The sequence below is a fragment of the Ornithorhynchus anatinus genome, chromosome 13 (genome assembly GCF_004115215.2).
Source record: "Ornithorhynchus anatinus isolate Pmale09 chromosome 13, mOrnAna1.pri.v4, whole genome shotgun sequence".
NCBI lineage: Eukaryota > Metazoa > Chordata > Mammalia > Monotremata > Ornithorhynchidae > Ornithorhynchus > Ornithorhynchus anatinus.
In genome coordinates, this window is record NC_041740.1 from 31,946,101 (window position 1) to 31,968,535 (window position 22,435).

General features: G+C 43.2%; 1 protein-coding gene and 1 non-coding gene across 3 annotated transcripts in view; one reads left to right on the plus strand and one right to left on the minus strand.

Moving 5' to 3' along the window:
* Positions 1-22,435, plus strand: part of FAM107B (family with sequence similarity 107 member B) — a 67,720-nt gene that overhangs the window by 17,479 nt on the left and 27,806 nt on the right. Inside the window, exon 2 of one of the 2 annotated variants that reach the window (XM_029077371.2) lies at positions 7,902-7,992. The exons of the other annotated variant lie outside the window; for it this stretch is intronic. The gene's annotated coding sequence lies outside the window, so the exon portion shown is untranslated. The remainder of the gene's footprint in view (positions 1-7,901; positions 7,993-22,435) is intronic. 2 annotated transcript variants of the gene reach the window in all.
* LOC114816289 lies at positions 20,419-20,556 on the minus strand. Its single transcript, XR_003764055.1, has one exon. It is a non-coding gene; the product is annotated as a small nucleolar RNA SNORA7 (small nucleolar RNA).

A 22,435-nucleotide genomic window follows, 5' to 3' on the forward strand; every position in this document is an offset into this window, starting at 1 on the left:
GCAGGGGTAAAGAGGAAATAGGGAAAGACAGCTAACACTTTCTAATAGAAGTGAGTAGAAAGTACCATTTTCTTGGGAGACATCTGGGAAAGCTGAGGGACTTTGCAGTGATGACTCATTTAAAAGTTATACAAATCTATAATACAATACGTGTTTACTTTTTTTTAAAAAAATGGTATTTGTTAAGCACTCACTATGTGCCAGGCACTGCTAAACTGAGAGGTAAAGACAGATAATCAAATAGGACATAGGCTGTGTCCCACAGAGGATTCACCATCTTAACCCCTATTTTAATAATAATAATAATAATGTTGGTATTTGTTAAGCACTTACTATGTGCAGAGCACTGTTCTAAGCGCTGGGGTAAACACAGGGGAATCAGGTTGTCCCACGTGGGGCTCACAGTCTTAATCCCCATTTTACAGATGAGGGAACTGAGGCACAGAGAAGTTAAGTGACTTGCCCACAGTCACACAGCTGACAAGTGGCAGAGCTGGGATTCGAACTCATGAGCCCTGACTCCAAAGCCCGTGCTCTTTCCACTGCGCCACGCTGCTTCTCATCATTTTACAGATGAGGTAACTGAGGTAAAGGAGAAGTTTAGTGACTTGTCTAAATTCACACAGCAGACAGGTAGCAGATGTGGGATTAGAAACCAGTTCCTCTGACTCCCACATTTCTGCTCTTTCCACTAGGCCAAACTGCATCTTTTTATGTTGCTGTCCTTTCCCCAGAGGAGATATGAATCATGCAATGAATCTTGGAGAAACATTTAGTTCCAAGCAAATGAGTATGTTTACTTTCTGCAACCAATTTGCCTAGGGTGGGGTGTGCAAGAGAGGATTGTGTTATCATCTATGCACAGTGGGTGAATGGATGGTGGGCAGCGATTTAGGTTGCTGAGCCCTCTGTATGATTTTAGAAATGCATTCTTCAGTAATATTTATCGAAGACCTACTATATTTGGGGCATGTTACTAAGCGCTGGGAGAGGATGGTAGAATTACTGTGCGTAGTCCCTGCCCTCAAGGAGCTTGCACACTATTAGATTTATTCCTCGCCAGCTCTCTGCGCAGTTGGTAGCTGTCTGTTTTACAGAGTATCAAGGCACAGAAACACATAATGATTTGTGCTGAGGGGGTTCATTCGTGGCTTTTTGTTTTCAGGCTTCAGGCTCCATTGGAAAATTCACAGCACATGGTTAATCCTGATTAGTACTGAGCTGTGTGCCTTCTGGGAGCCAGTTGAGGCCCTTATTAATGAACACTTTCCCTTTCAAATCCTCTTCCTCCCTCTCCACCTCGCTATTAAAGAGCCCCTTCCCTTACCCCTAAAAGCAAAACAAAATCAGTAGGGCTTAACCTAACTTAGAGAGGCCAAATTGTTTATCCCTTTTAGTTATATTTTTGAAGGGTGAAAGTAGTTGAGGATCTCAGTATTGTACCCACCGGTCAGCTATATCAGTCAGTCAAAAGCATTTATTGAGCTCTTTCTGTATGCAGACCACAGCACTAAGCACTTGGGAAAGGACAGTTTTGTAGACAAGCTCCTTGCAATCTAGTTTAAAGGATGTAAGCTGTGTCTCAACTCACTGAAAATTCCTTCTGCTTCTTTTCTTTCTTCTCAATCTCTTTACAGTATTCATTGAGCACTTAACTGTGTGCAGAGCACTGTCCTAAATTCTTGGGATGGTACACTATAACAAATCAAAAGTTTACTTCCTGGGTGAATGCGTTAAGTTGTAGATGTGACCAGTTTTGTCCCTTCAAGGTAGCTTGGATTAGTAAAGTTTCTTGTGGTTTTTTTTGGTTTTGGTTGGTGTTTTTCTGTAACTTGAACTTCATACTTAAATCAGAAAAGTAAATACAAATTTAGGCCAAACCATCTCTCAGACTTGTTTGAAAAAACTCTGCCTAACTTTGCATTCTAGTGGCAGTTGAGTGAATCCTGGGCAAGGCGAGAGAGAGGGTGAAATCTCACAAGTGTGTAAGCACAACCCAAGTGCTCTTCGGTGAGAGCAGCTGTGTTCTTAAACACTCTTAGGTGTTCAAAGCCGTATCATTTTTGAACAGTCACACCACCTATTTGGTTTGCTTCTCCAGTCTGTTATTACATTATATGAATATCTGCCCAGCTGAATGACCAAGCTTTGCTTAGTGTGCCACTGTAAGAAAAGCTGAATACTTTCCACCAATTTATGACAGCCACAAAACTTGGTGTTGATATCTGTTTGGTTTTTTTTCCATTTTAGCTTCAAAATTCAGCCAAGTATTATATTAATCCATATGTAAAATAAGATTCCCTGGAGGGTTTTGGGCAAATGTAGGGTTACTATATATACATAAAGTTTACCCTCTCAGAAAAACTGCATGGCTGTCAAGCAAATTGAGATTGCCTTTCTGAATTGAGATCTGTTGGTCTGACATTAGCTGTTTTGGAAGAAAGGCACTCATTCCTGAAGCTCTGCCACTTGCCTGCTGTGTGACCTTAGGCAATCACTTCACTTCCCTGTGCCTCAGCTCATCTGTAAAATGAGGATTGAGACTGTGAACCCCATGTGGGACAGGGACTGTGTCCAACAGACTTGCTTGTATCCATCCCAGCAATTAGTACAGTGCCTGGCACATAGTAAGTGCTTAATAAGTACCCTAATAATAATATAATATAATTATCATTATTAGTGTAGTCTTGGACATAGTTGGCTGTGACTTTATCCAGGACTTTCCCAGATGCTAATAAAAACTCCCCCACAGGCCTTTATGCTGCCACTTGACCATGACCTCTACTTGACCTGAGCATGGTGAGTGGGAGGATGTGGGAGATGGGAGCTGAGCTGTGGGAACTGAGGTTCTTGACCCAGCAGTGCTAATTTCACAGGTGTCTGTCTCCTCGTTTACCTGAGGACTTGATTCTATGCATGGTCCACCTGTCTATAGAGGCTGTGGTCAATTAATCAGGGGTATTCATTGAGTGTTTACTATGTGCAGACCACTGTATTGAGTGTTTGGGAAAGTACAATATAGCTGAGATCATAAACATAATCCATACCCTCCGTCAATTAATCAGTGCAGAGCACAGTACTAAGTACTTGGCGGAGGACAATATAACCGACACATTCCCTGTCCGCAAGAGCTTACTGTTTAGAGGAGACAGACACTGATATAAATAAATAAATTGTGGATGTGTACATATCCACAATTGCTGTGGGGTTGGGTTGGGGGTGGTGGGGGAGGTTGTGATGGTGAATAAAGTGAGCTAATCAGGGTGATGCAGAAGTCAGTGGGAGAAAAGGAAATCAGGCATAGTCAGGGAAGGCCTCTTGGAGGAGATGAGCCTTCAATAAGCTTTCGAAGATGCGGAGAGTGTCTGTCGGATATGAAGAGGGAGGGAGTTCCAGGCCAGAGGCAGGACAGAAAGCTGATTTGGGTGAGGGGTTGGCTGGAAAGAGCTTTAAGTCTAGAGTGTAAGCTCATTGTGGGCAGAGAACGTGTCTACCAACTCTGTTATACTCTCCCAAGTGCTTAGTACCGTGCTTTGTACAAAGTAAGTGCTCAATAAATATGACTGGTAGAGGGGGAGAAAGACATTAAAATAAATCACAGAGAAAGGGAAATGGGGAGAGTGTAGGGGATCTGAAGTGTCTACTCACCCCTCTGTTTATCTCCCTCCCTGCCCTTCCACACAAGGTGGCTTCCTGGAACCAGACCTCAGGGGGGGGAGCAACAGCAGAAAAGCTAGAGCCGACGAGAAGAGAAACTTCTCATCTGCTGCCACCGTGCAAAGTTTGTACTTCCGGAGCTGTGGGGGGCCCCATTCCGCCATGCCAGAGCAGCCACTGAAACAGTTTCTCTTCTCACTGGTGTGGGTTATATTTCTTGCTGCCCCTCTCCCCCATCCCTGACCCTGACCTCCCACCTCCCCAGAGAGTCCCACAGCAGGGACCAGGAGCTGTGATCTTTATGACACATCCAATTTCTTACACAGTTGAAAACCTCTGCTTGGTTTATTTGGTGTCTGTGTGAAAACATACCATAGTAGCTACACCTGTCTGCCTTTTTGAGGGGAAAGTGTTTCAGGGATCTAAAATTTGATATTCCAGAAAGTATAAAGTGAGGTTTCTTTTTCTTTATAGCCTGTCTTTATGGGACTGTCTTAGGGAACACCCCTCTAGCTATACCTTTGAAGTGAAATTTTATGTGCGAAAAGTTGATCACGAGATAAGCAACCATATGCTAATAATAGTAATAATGGTATTACTTATTTAGCACTTATTATGTACCAGAGATCAATCAGTGGTAATTAGTCAATGGCATTTGAGTACATATCGTGTTGGTAGACATGTGCTCTGCCCTCGATGAGGGTTTTTTGTTTTGTTTTAGTATTTAAGTGCTTACCATCCCTAAGCACTGGGGTAGATACAGTCTAATCAGGTTGGATACAGTACATGATCCACATGGGGCTCACAATCTTAGCCCCAATTTTACAGATGAGGCAACTGGGGCACAGAGAAGTGAAGTGACTTGCCCAAAATCACACAGCAAACAAGTGGCATTTAGAGCTGGGATTTGAACCCAGGTCCTTCCGACTCCCAGGCCCATGCTTTATCCACTAGACCATGTTGCTTCCCATTCAGTTTACAGCACTACACTTAAGTACTGAGATCAATCCAGTATGATCAGATAGGATATGGTCCCTGTCCCACAGGATCTAAGGGAGAACACCATCTCATCCCCAATTTTACAGTTGAGGAAACAGGCACAGATAATTGACTGGCCCAAGGACATAGAGCAGCAAGTGGCAGAGCCAGATTTAGAACCTAGGTCTTTAGACTTCCAGGTTCCTGTTCCTTCCACTAGGTCCCACTACTTCTCAGTGGGTTCAATCTCAATTATTCTTTACAAAAATCGTATTCCACTTTCCTAATCCATTTTTTCCCCAGGTGTGAAGTGTTTGAAAACAGCAAGTTGTCAGACATTAGAATTTTTTATGTGGTAAATCCCACTTTGATGATAGGAGTTGAAGAATGTGGGTATATATTTGTAGAAATACAAACTACAACACTGCTATGAGGAAACCAATAGGCCTTCCATTTTTCATAAATTATTCCATGTCACTCATATGCGATTAGGACTTTGAAAGGCTCGCAGAACATTTCTTTCTGCCCGTTCACCTACTCTACCACTCAGAATTAAATCAGCTTTTTTTTCCTGTGGCTTCCTTCCAAACTTACATAAGAGCTTCTCGATGGAATGTACATTCCCTCCTGTGCCAATTTCCCAAATCTGTTTTGCTAGTTACCCTAGTTGGAGGTAGAGGACCGAAGCTGATCATGGCTTCCTCGACTTTTCGCTCTTTGGCCCCTGGCATCACCCTTGCTCAGAGGGCAGTCTGCATCTGACCAGGGGAGAATTTTAACTTGAGAATCAATCTTTGGAGATTTTTCACCTTTCCCGAGGAGAATCTAAGGCTGGTCTACCATCTTCATCGACAGCATTTATTGTGTCCACCTATGTCTTCTAGACTGTAAATTTGTTATGGGAAAGAAATGTGTCCGTTTATTGTTACATTGTACTCTCCCATGCGCTTAGTACAGTGGTCTGCACACAGCAAGCGCTTAATAAATACGATTGACTATGTGCCGAGGAGCCCTGTGCTTGAGAATATCCAGTGGAGGAAGCACAATCAGAGAATGGGTCTTCCTTTTCATTCTACCTAGTAGATTCCTCTCTAGTCCTATGGAAAGAGTTCTTTCTTCAGCCAGGGGCAATCCTGAGTCACTGCGCCGCCATGAAGCGAAGCTTCGAGGTGGCAAACACTCACTCCCAGCCCGAGAGGCGGTCTAGCGTGGTGCTTCTTTTGATAAGTGACAGAGAATCTTGTTTTTAAAATGCTGTGAAACCTGTTTTCCAAGCTTCTCTCTTTTCCTCCTCCCTCGGATTGGAGGCATCAGGCCCCTTTACTTTGGTAACCACAAGCCAGTTGTGTCAGTGTGATATGCAACCTCACTTCCTGCTTTGAGTGAGGAGTGACCTAAAAATGGGAGGGGGTCAGGGAACGAGGGCTAGAGGACCCGAGGGAGTTGTCCATCAGAGGGCAGGGCAAGAGGAGAAAAGGTGACCCAGACAGCAGCATTATTCGTAAACAACTCCAAGCAATGTTTCTGAGACTGTATGTAGGCTTTGGCTGTTGTGTGGTTCCAGTTTTCTTTTTCCCACAGTCCCCTGAATGGAAAAAGGTCAGATTGGCCCTGTGAGCATCACCACAGTGTCGCTGGGACAGCCAGTGGGCTTGGGAGAGGTAATGACTAGAGTTATAATTGAAGCTAAAGCTAGGGCTCCTGCTTAAACAAATGCACTTTTCATCCTACTTGGTGACTCTTCTCCTCTCCTCTCTCCTCTTCCGTACTCCCCTCTGTCTCCACTTTTTTTTTTTTAAATGACATTTGTTAGGCGCTTACTGTGTGTCAGGTGTACTGTGTGTACTGAGTGCTGGGGTAGATACAGTCTAATCAGGTTGGACACAGTACATGTTCCACATGGGGCAGACAGTCTTAATCCCCATTTTACAGATAAGGTCACTGAGGCATAGAGAAATTAAGTGATTTGCCCAAGGTCACACAGCAGATGAGTGGCAAAGCCGGGATTCATTCATTCATTTATTCAGTCATATTTATTGAGCGCATTCTGTGTGCAGAGCACACAGGGATTAGAACTCAGGTCCTTATGATTCCTAACCAGTGTTCTATCCACTAGCCCACTTAACATCAATCCATGGTATTGAATTCTTACTGTGAAGAGAGCACTGCATTAAGGCTTGGGAGAGTTCAGTTGAGTTGATAAACTCAATCAATCCCTGCCCTCAAGGATCTTAACAACTAGTGGGGAGGTTACAAGTAGTAATAGTATTAAGTGCCTGCTGTATGCAGAGGAATGTACTAAATGCTGGGAGAGAATTCCCCCAGAGGGAATGAGACTGTGAGTCCTCTAAGGTACAGTAACTGTGTCTGAGACCTTTGGGGATTAGGTAATATACAGATCCTTTCAAATTGGTTAAGATTCATTAGAAATTTCCTGGAGCCCTTCGGCCCTGGATCATAGAGAAGCTGTGTGACTTAGTGGAAAGAACATAGGACTGGGAGTCATAGAGAAGCTGTGTGACTTAGTGGAAAGAACATAGGACTGGGAGTCGGGAGACCTGGGTTCTAATTCCCAGATTTGCCACTTGCCAGATCTGTGACCTCAGGCCAGTCACTTGACTTCTGTGAGTCAGTTTTCTCATCTGTGAGATGGGGATTCAATACCTGCTTTCCATCCCCCTTAGGTATTGAGCCCCATGTGGGACAGTGCCTCTGTGTTCTAATTGTACTGTATGTAACCCATCCCAGCAGTGAGCATGGGGTTTGGCACATAGTAAGTGCTTAACAAGTACCAGAATTATTGTCCACTTCAATTTTCACATGTAGCTTGGGTGCAGCAGGAGTGAATCGGCTGGTTCTGGAAGATATTTCTGGAGAGCTGGGAAGGAGATAGAAGAAAGAGTTCAGTGGGTTATGTTGTGTGGAAGTATAATTAGGGCCTGGTGCCATTTTAGGGCTGAGACAATCCATATGGGCGTTTGACTTGTTACACACTGACACACCACTTAATGAGGGGACTGATTCATAAGGTCCAAGTGTTTGCTTTTGTTAATAGATTTAAATTAACTTGCTTAGAGCATCTGCTCTCAAGCAGAGCAGCTGAGAGATTATGCAAAACTAAACTTTCATAAGAGCGCTCTGAGCATCAAGGTTTTTTTTTTTCCATTGGCTTGGACAATCAGTAACTGGTTCTCGTGTTTGTACGGTCTGTTTTTCATTGTTTGCCTTGGTTTCTGGGCCTTATGAGGTCATTCATCCTCACACAGATCCTGGTACAGTAAACGCAGACACACGGATATTCTTCAAAAGCTGCAGCGTCTCCCATTAGCGTGGTCTCAGTATCGGTTTCTAGAAAAGGTAAGCTTTCTTTGGGTCACTGGGTTTGAATCGTGGGTTGGCCTGGCCTGTTCTGTAAACTTCTTAGGATCTGAGGGATTTTCTTCCTCTGAATCTTTGAGTTCCGGGTGGTACATGGCGGCTGAAGAAAAGGATCCCAGAGGCTCAAATGCATCCTTTTAGGACTGGTTCCCTTATAGCTGGAACTGTGGGAATTTTTCATTTCATGTACACATTTCTGCTGCCGCAAGTTTTGACTTGTAAAAACAAAAATACCCATGATTGTCCCACAGGACAGTTTGTGATTCTAGCTTAGGGTAATGTCATTAGATATTAGACTCCTCCTGTTTTCAATGATGAACCTAATACTTTCCTAGCATAAGTATGAATTCTAAATGTTTGTTTTTAAAGCTGAAAATAATACCCTATATGGTATGGGGAATTTAATGGCATGTGTTTTGAGGTTCTTAAAGTGGTTTAAAAATAGACATTTTCTATGACTTCCGGCCTTATCCTGAAGGGTGGTTTGTTTGCTTCTTTTTGGATTGCTGTAAGTGTTGCTTGGTCTCCAGCTCTAAATGAAGTTGTCTCTTCTATTTTTTTTAAACTTATGTTAAAAACAAAAAAAACTTTGCCCAACCACTTGCTGAGTTGAACTACAGTCGTGTGGATGATTAAACTGTGCTTTTTCTCTCCTTTGAAGTTCTTGCTCATTTAGAACAAAAACAAACTATCCCCATGAAAGATCCCAGACGAATCTGTTGTTAAGCAGCATCTGATGAAACTGGTCTTGGTGTTTTGGGAAAATAATATAGCTTGGGTGTACTATTTAGGTTTATTGAAAATGTGGTTGCATTCTAGAGTACTTTTCAGTCCTCTATCAATCAATTATATTGAGTGCCTACTGTGTGCAGAGCACTGTACTAAGTGTTTGGGAGAGAACAACAAAACAGAATTGGTAGATGCATCCCCTGCCCGCAACGAGTTTACAGTCTACAGTTTTGCCCATGGATTTACAAAGAGTTAATCCCTTCCAGAAGCAGCCCTCATGTCAGTGTATTATACAGTCGGTTCTTCTCCACCCTCCCCTCCTCTTATCCCCACCCTCCCCTGATCCCAGTGGCTTTTGAGCTCCCCTTTCCCACACCCCCAAAGTCATCCCCCCGCCCCACAATATTTTAATGTTTTTGTTGGGCTTTTTTTTAAAGATGGTACTAGAAGCAGCACAGCCTAGTGAAAAGAGCACAGGATTGGGAATCAGGAGACCTGAATCCTAACCCTGACAATGCACTTGTCCACTGGGTTACCTTGGACAAGTCACTTCACTTCTCTGTGCCTTAGTTTCTTCATCTATAAAATAAGGATTCAATATCTCTTTTCCCTCCTTCTCAGACTGTGAGCTTCATATGGGCAGGAACTGTGTCAGATCTGTTTATAGTGTATCTACCCCAGTACTTAGCACAGTGCTTGGTGCAAAGGAAAGCATAACAAATAGTCCAATGATTATGCCAGCTGCTGCTGTGAATATGGCAGCCCAGAGGCCACCTTTCCCTTTTCTGCCTATAGCCCTCACTCACCACCACACTCAAGGTCCAGGAATGGGAACCTGGAAGGACTGGGATGGGATGTGGGTTGACTTTTCAGTAGTGAGTTGGGAGACAACTGCCCTGTCAATCAATCGGTGGTATTTATTGTGTATTTATCATGTGCAGAGCGCTGTACTGAGCACTTGGGAGAGTACAGTACAACAGAGTTGGTAGACACAGTCCCTGCCCACAGTGAGCTTGCTCCCTTCGCCCCCAGCAGTCCCGGCCCAGGTCATCCTTATCCCCATCATTGAGGTTTTGGTGGGCAGAGAAGCGGGGCAGCATTGGATAGGGCAGCAACTGTCCTTATGGTTAGCTCTCCAAACACCCTTGTGAGGGAACAGTGGACAGGAGAGATGCAGAAGGGGTCCAGCAAATCTGGGCTAGGAGAAAAAGGGATGGAAAGCAAAGAGGGAGTGGAGAGAGATCCGGTCAACAGGGATTTCCCCGCGGGGATAGGATTTAATGTCAGGGTGTGATGGACGTATTCTAAGAAGTCAGCAGAGGCTGAGGGTGCAGGATGTGTTGTTTGGTAGTTGTTGTATTACATTGTGGGGATGCTGGTAACCCGAACCACGCCCTCACCTAAAATTTTATTCAGTGGTTTTTGTCTTTGTTTTGTTTTTGGGTAAATTTACAGTCATTGCTTCTAGTTGTGGGTTTGTGTTTTGGGAATTTTTTGGGTGCAGTGTAATATGTAATGACGTTCCATTTTCAAAGGCTCACGTATGTTCCTCAACTAGGATGCAGGGAAATTCTGTGTCTCCTGGCGTGCATTTTGGCAGTAGATGGAAGCAGGGTATTTTTCTGGTGCTATGGCAGTGCAGTCAGGAGATTTATTTATCCTGGGCTAACCTCATTTTCACAGAAGATATAATCCTGACAAACAATTTAAAGGTTGCCTTGATAGCTGGGTTTGTAATTTTCCTACATGAAAAATGAGGATGACTTCTGCTAGAATAAGATGCCAATCTGCTTTTCAATAAGCCATAGCAATTGAGTTGTTCACTTTCATCTTTCTAAAGGTAAATTTTTCAACATAGGAATGAAATGATCACAGTCTCTTTTTGAAAGAGGTGCTACCTTAACACTCATTAAATCTTTGCTGAGAAATTTCCTCCTGGATCTTATTCAAGTGGTTGTAGTGAAGTGAATGGGGAAAATAATCTAAAGTGATTTTTTTTAATTCCCCTTTAAATGCACTCGAGGTTACTATATGAGTCACAGAAAATAATAGGGTCGTATAGTATTTCAAGGAAACACTGTTTTGTTTTTTGCCGCATACAGGGGTCTTTGTGTATGAGCAATGAGAATACATTGGTATGTATTACGTGAACCATTCATCTGAATGTTCTTTTAAAATTGCCATTTACCAATTTACTCTGGAGAAATGTTTCCCTCTGTTCTTAGTATAATTCTGAGCCGAGTCAATATTTTACAGATGAGTAAACTGACTTTCCATGGATTGCACAGGGAGTTGGGGAGAGAACTGATCTTAAAACAGAGCACCTTGGGCATATTAGGCAATTCTGTGAGCCAGGGCAGTATTGTTCCCATTTCACAGATGAGTAAACTGACTTTCCGTGGATTGCACAGGCAGAACCAAGTCTAATACAGAGCACCCTGGGTCTCTCTAATTAGGTTATCGCATAGCCTACCCTAGAGGTGGCGAGAAGACTTGGCAGGTATTTTGTTGGCTCCCCTCCAGACCCTCAAAGAAAGAACTTGTCATGGAATACTGGCCACTTCCATTTTTCTGTCAGTCAGTATTTATTGAGCACTGACTGTGTGCAGAGTACTGAACTAAGCGCTTGGGAGAGTACAATATAACAGACACATTACCTGCACACAGTGAGTGAAGGGAGTGGAGGGCAAAAGACTGACATTCGAAGTCTTAGCAGATGCCTGGCTGACCTGATGAATGAGATCCCAAGACCTTCTTCGGAAACATGACACCCCTCTTTTCCTCTCTCATCTCTCCTCCTATAAGAAGCAGGAGGCCCAGTGGATAAAGCAGTGGCCTGGAAGTCAGAAGGACCTGGGTTCCAATCCCGCCACTGTCCCTTGTCTGCTGTGTGACCACTTCTCTAGGCCTCATTCACCTTATCTGTAAAATGGGGATTAAGACCTTGAGCCCTTGTGGGACATTGGTATGTCCAACCTGAGTAACTTGTATCTGCTCCAGATCCTAGTACAGTACCTGGCACATAGTCAGCACTTAACAAACACCATTTAATTTTTTTTAATTTTTTAATTTTTTTTTAAAGAACGGAAGGGTTTGAAAAGAATCTGTTTTTAGAATCTGTTTTCCCTGGCTGCTCTGACCATGAAGTGCTGGGCTAGTAAAGAGGGTGGTGCCACGGCTGATAAAGGGTAGGTATCTCGGTGAGTGGTGGTTGGGGTGTGGTGTCTTGTAAAGTAAATATGGAGGGTGGGGAGTCTGGGAATGAAGGAGTGCTAAGAAAGTCATCACAGACAACGGAGTACCTAGGATTCCCTATGGGTTTATGGTTTTTTTTTTCATTCTGGCTTTATACCCCATGGAATACAAAATCTGTGAGATATTTTTGGGGGGGATCTCTAGTAAAACGGTGCTGGAAGAGTATCGTAGGTCCAGGATGCTTTGAGCTGCTGTGTCTGTGTTGGGGAAACTGCATGGGGCTCTATCTAACCTCAGCTATATGGCATATTGCAGCGAGGCCTTATGGGAAGAGCACAATTCTGGGAGTCAGGTTCTAATCCCAGCTCTGCTACTTGCCTGCTGTGTGATCTTGGATGAGTCACTTTTTGTCTGATCCTTTTGTATTGTGTCTTAGTCCGTTGCTCGGTACTGTGACAGAGTATATGCTTTAACTAATCCCACAATTATTATTGTTATCATTACGATGGTGCTGTTTCGGTTTCACCCTGACCTGAAGGTTCATCTGAGAATAAGGATTTAGTAGGTTGGTGCATGTCTGCCCAGCTGGCTGAATGTTACGGTCTATCGTTCTGTTTCCCGGGTTGCCAGCGTGAACAAGATAAAGGCAAGTGGTGGCTGAACTGGACTTTTCCTGAGGGAGGTTGGGAAATCTCATTAGGTCACGGATATGATGCAGTTAGTCCGTAAGAGGATGGAAAAGTTTCCCTCTCCGCTCCCCACTGCTAATCACCCTTCTCACCCTATCTCTACCTATTCTGTCCATTTAAGACTCTCCAGAGCTTCCGCTTATGGCTTATTGTCCGCCAATAATTGGCAAAACATCGATTCATTAGGGAAATCTTATTATAAGGCCATGCATGCATCAAAAGCTAATGATTTAAAGATTATAAATAGAGGTAGAGGGTACTTTATGGTTGTTCTGCTCCATTAATAAGCAAGGCCTGAAAATTTTAACATTAATGCAGTGGGCAAAGTGGGTGAGGAGCTGGTAGCTTGGTTTTATTTTATTTAAAAAAAATCCTATTTACAGTGATGGATCTGTAGGGCTTATGGGGACTCGTAGAGTGAAAATTAAGCTACTGTCAGTGTTTAATAAAGACATTACTACTCCTGAAATCATTGTTGCAGAATAAAAATGTAGGCACAACAAGTCTCTGCTGATGGGAAAATTAGGCAGCAATACTGAGTTCCTCAGTTGTTGCCCTTTATTGCTCTTGTCAGTGTTGTGAACGGTGCATGTTTCACTTCAAAAAGCATTTTCTAGAAGCAATTGTGGAAACACACATGAAGGCTGAAATATGAAAGTGAATGTCACAGCTAAGGGGAGGAGTGGTGTGTGTTCCCCTGAATCCATATAAGGCTCCTGGCTCCTTAGGCCATTTGGCATTGCCATAAGATATGACAACTGCACTGCTTGTCTACTCCATGAAACCATCTGTAGGTTTGAGCTCAAAAGAGGGGTGCTGTGAGCCATTTTTCTTAAGGTGTATACTCCATGGTACTGTCATTTCTTGGTGTTCAGAACTTCGTACCACTTTTAAACATACTTGCAAAAAACTTAAAATGAAGGAACTGGTAAGACGGTAACTACAAGTTAGACTGTTTCTTGTTTTGTTTTTTTCTAGTCTTAATGCCACCATTCTCCCCAAAGTTCAAAGCCTTCCTAAAATCCCATCTTCTTGGTTAATTCCCAACACCCCAAGTTTTATCAACCCAGTGACTACCTCTAGCACTTACATATTTATTTTATGTCATTCGTTAATCATTTACTATGTGTCAAGCACTGTTTTAAAGCACTGGGATGGATACAATTTAATCAAGTTGGACACAGTCCTTCTCCCATATGGGGCTCATAGTCCAAATAGTAGGGAGAACAGGTAGTCCACCCCCATTTTACAGTTGAGGAAACTGAGGCACAGATAAGTTCAGTGACTTGCCCAAGATCACACAGGCAGGTTGTGGAAGCTGGATTAGAACCCAGGTCCTTTGACTCCCAAGCCCATCCTCTTTCTACTAGGCCATGATGCTTCTCATTCTTAACACTTGGATAAATTTGTGGGCAGTTTTACATTCAGTGATCTTTTTTGATCATTCTATTTATATTTTTATGTTTATTTTCTCCATTAGAGGTATACACATTGTGGATAGGAAATGTGTCTCTGTTGTACAGAACATTGCATCTTATGAATGCTCAGTAAATCCACTTCTATCTCTTAACAATTCAAATCCAGCAGAAAATAGAAGAGCTAAAAATCAACTCTGTGCACCAGTAAACCTGACTGGATTGGAGTGCTTAGCTGACATGAAAGGGAGTAGGGGAAATGAAGGTTTAGTTAGGGATGGCCTCTTGGAGGAGATGTGATTTTAATAAAGCTTTGAAGGTGGGGAGAGTGGTGGTCTGTCATATATTAGGGGGGAGGGAGTTCTAGGCCAGAGGGAGGACGTGGGCATGAGGTAGAAGAAGAACCAGGTACAGTGGGTAGGATAGTGGAGAGCCAAGTGCGCAGGGTGGACTTATTAGCCGAGCCCACGCTTGTGGTGTTGATTAGCATAGCTGTAAGTTGCTTTCAACCCATATTCTTTAATACAGGTCATTGAATGATACTGATTTTCTGTCACTTACCTCATGTGTCTGCATTTTCTGCAGAAATGGTTCATCCTGGGCTGTAATTCAGGTCAGTTTTTCAGGAGGCAAGCTGGTTATTCTTTGCTGGGTGTGTGTCTGTCTGAGAGACGGTTTCAGTAGTTGTTAATATTTTGAGGATGCTACCATGGATGGTTAACACCCCCTTTTGGTTTTGTAGAGCACTTTTATTACCAAGAGTGCTCTCATATTACTTATCTCATTTTTGCCCTCATGACAGTCTTGTGAGATAGGTTGAAAGGCAGCTCTCCTCAGGGAATGGGCGTGAACCCATTGAGTCTGAGCAGGAATTTAGGATTGGAAATAGGAAGACTTTCCTGTTGGCGAGTATGGATAAAAATTTGTGAGCATGCATTAGGGAGGATGTGCAGTCTTCTCTCTGAAGAAGTCTTTATGGTAGATTCGCATCTCTGCCATTATCATCAGCTATATCATCATCAGCTCAACACTTACTGTGGGCATCGTGTTAGACTAGAAATTAAGGTCTAAAGAACTCAGTATTTGCCCTCAAGGAGGTTTACAAACTAATGGAAGTCTTTTACAACCTCCCTGGGATAGTTTGGGGATTCCACTCCCCTCCCCCCAAAATAGGGAGAGAGGCTAAATGGTCATTGGAGCCATCTTCCAATCCCACGATGCCCAGGGAAGGCATGAGGCTTGGTCTTTCGGGCTCAAATGTGGACAAATCCAATGTCAAATGAGCAACAAGTGAGGAATGCTAGCACCTGTTTTAGGGTGTGCCATTCTCAGTTTCTGGTTTGCAGCATTCTGCTAGATAACAGATTAAATGACACTCCCCCCCCCCCTTATTTTTACTTATGATTATGTCATTTTTCAAACCTCAACTCTCAGTGGCTAATAAATACTCAGAACACATGTTTATTGTTCAACCTGATCACATATTATCGAGGGTGTGAGAGTAAATGAAAGAGATTTCAGAATCAAAGCAAAATTGATTTCTTTGGCTGTAGGCTGGCATGATGAACACAGATTCTGGGAGTGGTGTGTGGGTGGGGAAGGGTGGTAAAGCAGTTGAGTAAATGCCTGCTTTAGGATGGTGTTTCCCAATTAGTCTGTGGCTGGCACATTGTATGTGTGTGTGTGTGAGAGAGAGAGAGAGAGAGAGAGAGAGAGATCGGGCTCTCCTCCTCTAATCTGTAAATTGTTGTAGTGTACTCTCCCAAAAACCAAGGATGATAATGCCCCTTGTCCTGAACACTCCCAGTTTGGAACTCTCCCTCTTATGTGTAGACCCACTCCTAAGCTCAAGAACCCATGAATGCTGGAATTAGAGAGGGGAGCGGTCAGAACTGGTGAGCCCTTAACCATGGCATAGTGGATTGAGCATGGATCTGGGAGTCAGAAGGTTATGGGTTCTAATCCTGGCTCCACCACTTGTCTGCTGTGGGACCTCGGGCAAGATACTTCATTTCTCGGCCTCAGTTACCTCATCTGTAAAATGGGGATTAAGACTGTGAGCCCTACATGGGACAGGGACTGTATCCAACTCAATTTGCTTGTATCCACCCCAGCACTTAGTACAGTGCTTAGCAAGTATTAGCACTTAACAACTACCATCATTATCATAATTATTAATAAATAGGATTGGGAAGGACTGCCCTAGGCAAACCCTTATTCTGCAACTAAAGGAGTATCTGGAATAACAGCCAAAGAACAAATTCTGTTGGCCAGAGGAACAAATGAACAACTAAGGGAGTGCAATTGTATCTAACAGCTGCCTGCAATTTAAATCAAATTTTCCCCATGTCTTTCTGCTTCTGGAGATTTTGGAGTTGAGTGGTATATTGTGTGTGTGTGTGTGCGTGTGTTTGAGTGACATGCCTTATAAATAGATGCTTCAGGACTCTGCAGCCGATTTGGTTGGTTGGGGGAATAGGGTGTCCTATTGTTCTTTACCAGGAGGAAATAATGGGTTTTTATGTAAATCACTAGAAAATGAATGCAAATCCATGTGGATTGTTGAGCAGGCTTGATCTTTGCTCATGATTTCAGTTCAATCTCTAGGCGACTTGGCAAAAAATTTTGAGGTTCAGAAGTGATTTGTTGACCTCCTTGTCTTCAACTTGTATTTATGGAATGCCTGTTTGGTACAGAGAACTGTATCGACTACCTGGGAGCCCAAGACAAAAGTAGAGGACATGCCTCTAGCTCTTGAGGACTTTACAACCCAATGGGTTGTACAGCTCTAAAACCCTTTTTTGATCTCTGTTTATAGGAACATGCTGATTTTACTGCGAAATGTCGTTGAGGACATTTACTGGGAAATGTACATAGGTTCTGATTTCATTGCAACTCTGTTAATTAACTAAAGAACAGATGCAATATTAAATCTGCTTTCTTATGGTTAAGATTGATCCAATAATCAATGGGCTAATCCGTTTTCCCCCTTTCACTAAGCACTGAACTTGATCAACATATTTCACCGCTTTATAATAATATCCTGTTTCTAAACACCCAGAAGTTCATAAATCCTCCAAGAATCCTTCTCTTACTGAACGCTCACCCCTCTCCCCATTTCTTTCTTCCCTCCCTGCTACCTCACCAATGCATGTAATCCCACACCCTAAGCACTTGGGTTTTCATTACCCCACAGCCCCTTACACTTCCAAAGCCACTTTTGTACATACTGTCCATGGCTCCCCTTGCCTGTAATTTATTTTATTGTCTGTCTCCCTTGATAGACTGAAAGATTCTTGAGGGCAGGGATAGTATCTAACTGCTCTATTGTTCTTAGACAATACTCAGTAAATACCAGTGATTGATTATTTTCCAAGCCAAAACAAAAGACTGTCACTCTCTAGGTTCTACTGCTAGTAATTTCCTAGAATCTGGAAGGTATGTTTACTATAGTCATTGTTTTACACTCCTTTAACTGCAAACTCTTTATGGGCAGAGATTGTGTTTACCAATTGTGGTCTGCACTCAGTAAGTGCTCAGTACATACCATTGATTGTTGTTGGTTTGGCTGTTTGTTTTTTGTTTTGGTTGGTTGTTTTTTTGTTTGTTTTGTTTAATGAAATGCTAAGTTGACAAGTGGTACTTCAGGAGGTTTAACAGTAACCTAACAACATCAAAGTTTCTCTGATGTTGATATTTTTCACTTGTTGCCATGGAAGCAATATTTAAAAGTCTTAGAACATTTATAGCTGATATAAAAGCTGCATAGTTTCCGCCTGCATTAAAAAGCATCTGTATTGTTTTGATTGAGAGAGAAAACTTTCCAAAACTTGCAGTCTTCCAGGTCAGTCTGCACTTCTACAAATATTTAGGCCATTTATTTCCAAAATGACTCGTCACGTTACAATTTGTCATGAGCATTTTGCTTCACATTTTATTTGCAATGAATGATATAGCAGTCTCTTTCACGGGCTCCTCTTGTGCCTCCCACCCCCTAGCTGTGGGTGTCCTTCAAGACTCAGGTCTGGTTCCCCTTCTGTTCTCCATCTGCACCCACTCCTCTGGAGAACTCATTTGCTCACGTGACTGCAACTTCCACCTCTGCGAATGATTCCCAAGTCTACATCTCCAGCCCTGATCTATTTCATTCTACTCTCAAGACATCTCTTCTTGGATGTCTTGCTGTCATCTCAAATTTAATAGGTCAAAAACAGAACTCTTTATTGCCCCACCCAAATCCCATCCTTCCCCTGACTTTCCCATCACTGTAGATAGCACCACCATCCTTCCTGTCTCACAAGCCCATAACTTTGGCATTATCCTTGACTAGTATCTCTCATTCAACCCACATATTCAATACATCACTAAATCCTTTTGGCTCAAACTCCACAACATTGCTAAAATCCATCTTTTCCTCTTCATCCAAACTGTTATCATGTTAATCCAAGCATATATCCTGTCTCGCCATGACAGGATAAATCAGCCTCCTTGCTGATCTCCCTGCCTCTTGTCTCTCTCCAGTCCATTCTTTACTCTGCTGTATGGATCAGTTTTCTACAAAAAAGTTCAGTCCCTGTTTTCTCTTCTCATCAGGAACCTAAAGCACTCAATCATCTTGCACCTCCCTATCCCAACTTGCTGCTGCAGCCCAGCCCACAAACCTGGCTCCTCAAATGCCAACCTACCTCGATCTTATCTATCTCGCCACCAAACTCTCGCCCACATCCTGCCTCTGGTCTGGAACGCCCTCCCTTTTCATATTCAGCAGACAATTATTTTCCCCCCATTTCAGAGCCTTATTGAAGGCCATCTCCTCCAAGAGGCCTTCCCTGACTAAGCCCTCTTTTTTCCTTTTCTTCCACTCCCTTCTGCATCACCCTGACTTTCTCCCTTTATTCATTTCTCCCTCCTACGTCCTCAGCACTACTGTACATACCCATAATTTATTTATATTAATGCCTGTCTCCCCCTCTAGACTATAAGCTTGTTCCGGGCAGGGAATATGTCTGTTTATTCTTATTTTGTACTCTCCCATGCACTTAATACAGTGTTCTGCACACAGTAAGTGCTCAATAAATGCAATTGATTGATAGCAAAAGTGGATCTAAGTGGAAAAGTAGCCTCTGGCCCTGTATAGACTAGCACTGTTTGAAACCTAGGAACTACATGATGCAACCAGTTAAATAAGAGGGACTATTATTGTGCTTTTGTTCTCAAAAAAGATCCCTGTGCTTTCAACTAATAAGAATAAACCTGGTTTCTGGATCAGGGAAGAGGTAAGTGTACTCAGAATCCTGACAGGACACTTGAGTTGTAGTCATATGAACTGCTTTTGGTGGTAGTGCTGTTTGATCTCCTGCATCACCCTTGATTGTTGACTTTTGATATTTATTCAATACCTTCAGGCCCAGGGCCCATGGGGCAGAGGGATTTCTGGAATTAATTCTTCAAGAGGAGAAATCCACTTATATCCAAATCTTCATGTGAATAAATTGCCCCTTGACACTATGTGGTTGGGGTATTTCGGCCCAGGGCACTTTGGGCCTTTACAGGCCCAGGCTGACTGGCCAAGGAGTGAGGGAGCGGCCCAGACCCCCGAGCTCTCCTGGATGGCTCCTTCCAGTTGGCAGACTTGGTAGGTGAGTGTTAGATGCCCACAGGGACACGTTTCAGTCAAAAATCCCAACAGCCTTTGAGCTGATGTGCCAACCCCAGGGTTCAGTGAGTTTGTAGCTTTTGGATGTTTCCCAGTACCTTTTATTTGCAGTGAGAAATGAACAGGATGAGAAACGTTGGATTTTGAAATGGGCAAGGTGTATCCCATGTAGCCTCATGTAGCTGTGGGTCTCCACAGACCAAGCTCTGTTGCAGGTCAGGGATGTTTCCAGTGCAGTCAGGATTTTGTTCCAGACCTCTGTCTCTCTGAAAACTGAGGCCAGAAAAAAGCTGTCCTTTTAAGGTAATGCCCATGTGGTGCCCGCTCTGCTCTTCCAAGCAATGGTATTTATTGAGTGCTTACTGTGTGAAGAGCACTGTACTAGACCCTTCCTCAACCCTCTCTGTCTTGGCTCCACTCTCCCTGTCTGCCCAAGATCCCAAAGGCAGTATAGGCTTTGTGAGGTGCCTTCACAAAGAAGCAGCTTCCCCTGGAAATCTTTCTCGAAAATCTTGTCTTATGCTGTCGAGTCGTGTCCGAACCATAGTGACACCATGGACACATCTTTCCCAGAACACCCCATCCCCATCTCCAATCGTTCTGGTAGTGTATCCATATAGTTTTCCTGGTAAAAATACGGAGTACTTCTCCGCGCAGTAAACCTGAATCTCCACCCTCGACTCTCTCCCATTCCACTGCTCCCCAGCACAGATGGGTTTTGACTTGTAGCAGATTACCTTCCACTCGCTAGCCACTGTCCAAGCTATAAATGGAATGAATATGCCTTTGCTTGACTGTCCCTCCCATAGTTGAGACTGGTAGAGTACTGGAAACTCTCCAAGTGCGACCCTGAGAGGGGTTTCTCTAAAATAATAATAATGTTGGTATTTGTTAAGCGCTTACTATGTGCCGAGCACTGTTCTAAGCGCTGGGGTAGACATAGGGGAATCAGGTTGTCCCACGTGGGGCTCACAGTCTTAATCCCCATTTTACAGATGAGGGAACTGAGGCACAGAGAAGTTAAGTGACTTGCCCACAGTCACACAGCTGACAAGTGGCAGAGCTGGGATTCGAACTCATGAGCCCTGACTCCAAAGCCCGTGCTCTTTCCACTGAGCCACGCTGCTTAAATATCACAGCAGTGGAATCTGCACTCTGTGTGGTAGTATTTCATGCAAAAGTCACTAGTCTCTCTAGACTGTAAGCTCCTTGTGGGCAGGGCTTGGGTCTACCAACTCTATTGTTTTGTACTCTCCCAAGCATTTGGTACAGTGCTCTGCACACAGTCCTCAAAAAATTCCCTTTGAATGACTGTAAAGAACATTGGGGGAAAAAAACAGATTATGGGAACAGAGAATTTTATTCTTCATTAAAGCGGTAAAGATGTTGGGGTGACTTGGGCAATTTTTTTTGTTGCCAGTGTAGCCAGCTCTCATTTATGAAGGAAAGAAATCCCAGAAAAAAACCCCAAATCTCATTTTAGTAAAGAACTTCAAACTCCACCTCCTCTTCCTCTTCCTCCCACTTCCCTCCCCCCAGCCATTGTTGAGTGCTAATGAAGAACTGATTTAATTTTCACATTCTCTTCCACCAGCCTCATGAGGGGGGTCTCATCAGTGCAAGGGAGAATAGGGAAAAGCCAGGCCAACTGGATAGCAGTCCTCAAATACCTACCTAACTTGTACTTCCTTCTCAGGAGCAAATACGAATGGAGTATCAGGAATTCAGCCTCTGTTTTTTTGCCCTGTTGACTCTTTGTATTTGCACATTTTGACGTTCTGTTTGGAGATCAGGGAGACAGAGCTTTACTGTATTGTGTTAATAACAAAGGCAAACTGTTACTGAAGTTCAGTTTTAAATCCTTCTTTGAGTCATTAAATCTACTTTTTCATTTGAGCCAGGAAGCTAATCATTCTGCCCTATAGAGGGGGAGCAACACCCTCGAAATCATTATGACTTCATTAGAGGCAGGGTGGAATAAATGTGACCATATTCATCTATTCATGGATTCTTCAGGCTAGTGAGATTGGACTTTCTCACTGATAGTGCCAGAAGGGGACAGGACATTTCTATACCTACCCTGCCTCCAAACTTACAGCACTTATTACATATTTATCCTTATACTTTGCTACTTCCCTTATCTGGAATTTATTTTAATGTCTTGCTCCTCCTTTAGAGTGTACGCTTCTTGTGGGGAAAAATCATGTCTACAAACCCAATTGTTTGTATTGTCCTCTACCATTCAATCAATTTATTGAGCGCTTACTATGTGCAGAGCTCTGTACTAGTCACTTGGGAGAGTTCAGTATATTAGAGTTGATAGATATGTCCTCAGGCTGCAATGAGCTTACAGTCTAGAGCACTTAGTACAGTGTTCTGCACACAGTAAGTGCTCAATGCATACTATTGACTAATTGATGTAGTTTGTGTTCTCAGTGTCTTGAATAGATATTTTCCCCCCCCCCCCCCCCCCAAAATCAGTCACTCAACAGTATTTATTGAACACTTATTGTGCAGAGGTTTATACTAAGCATGCGAGAGTATAATACAATAGCATTGGTAAACACTCTTTTTTTTTCTTTAGTTCTATGCAAAACTGAGTTTTTCCCATGGCCTCAAAATTTCTGGCAATGCTCACACTGCAATTAGAGCTGAGAGTGACAGTCGAATTCTGGGTCCTACAGCCCTGCTGTCAGTCTAGCAGAAAAAGCCCAGCTGTGGGAATTAGGAGACTTGGG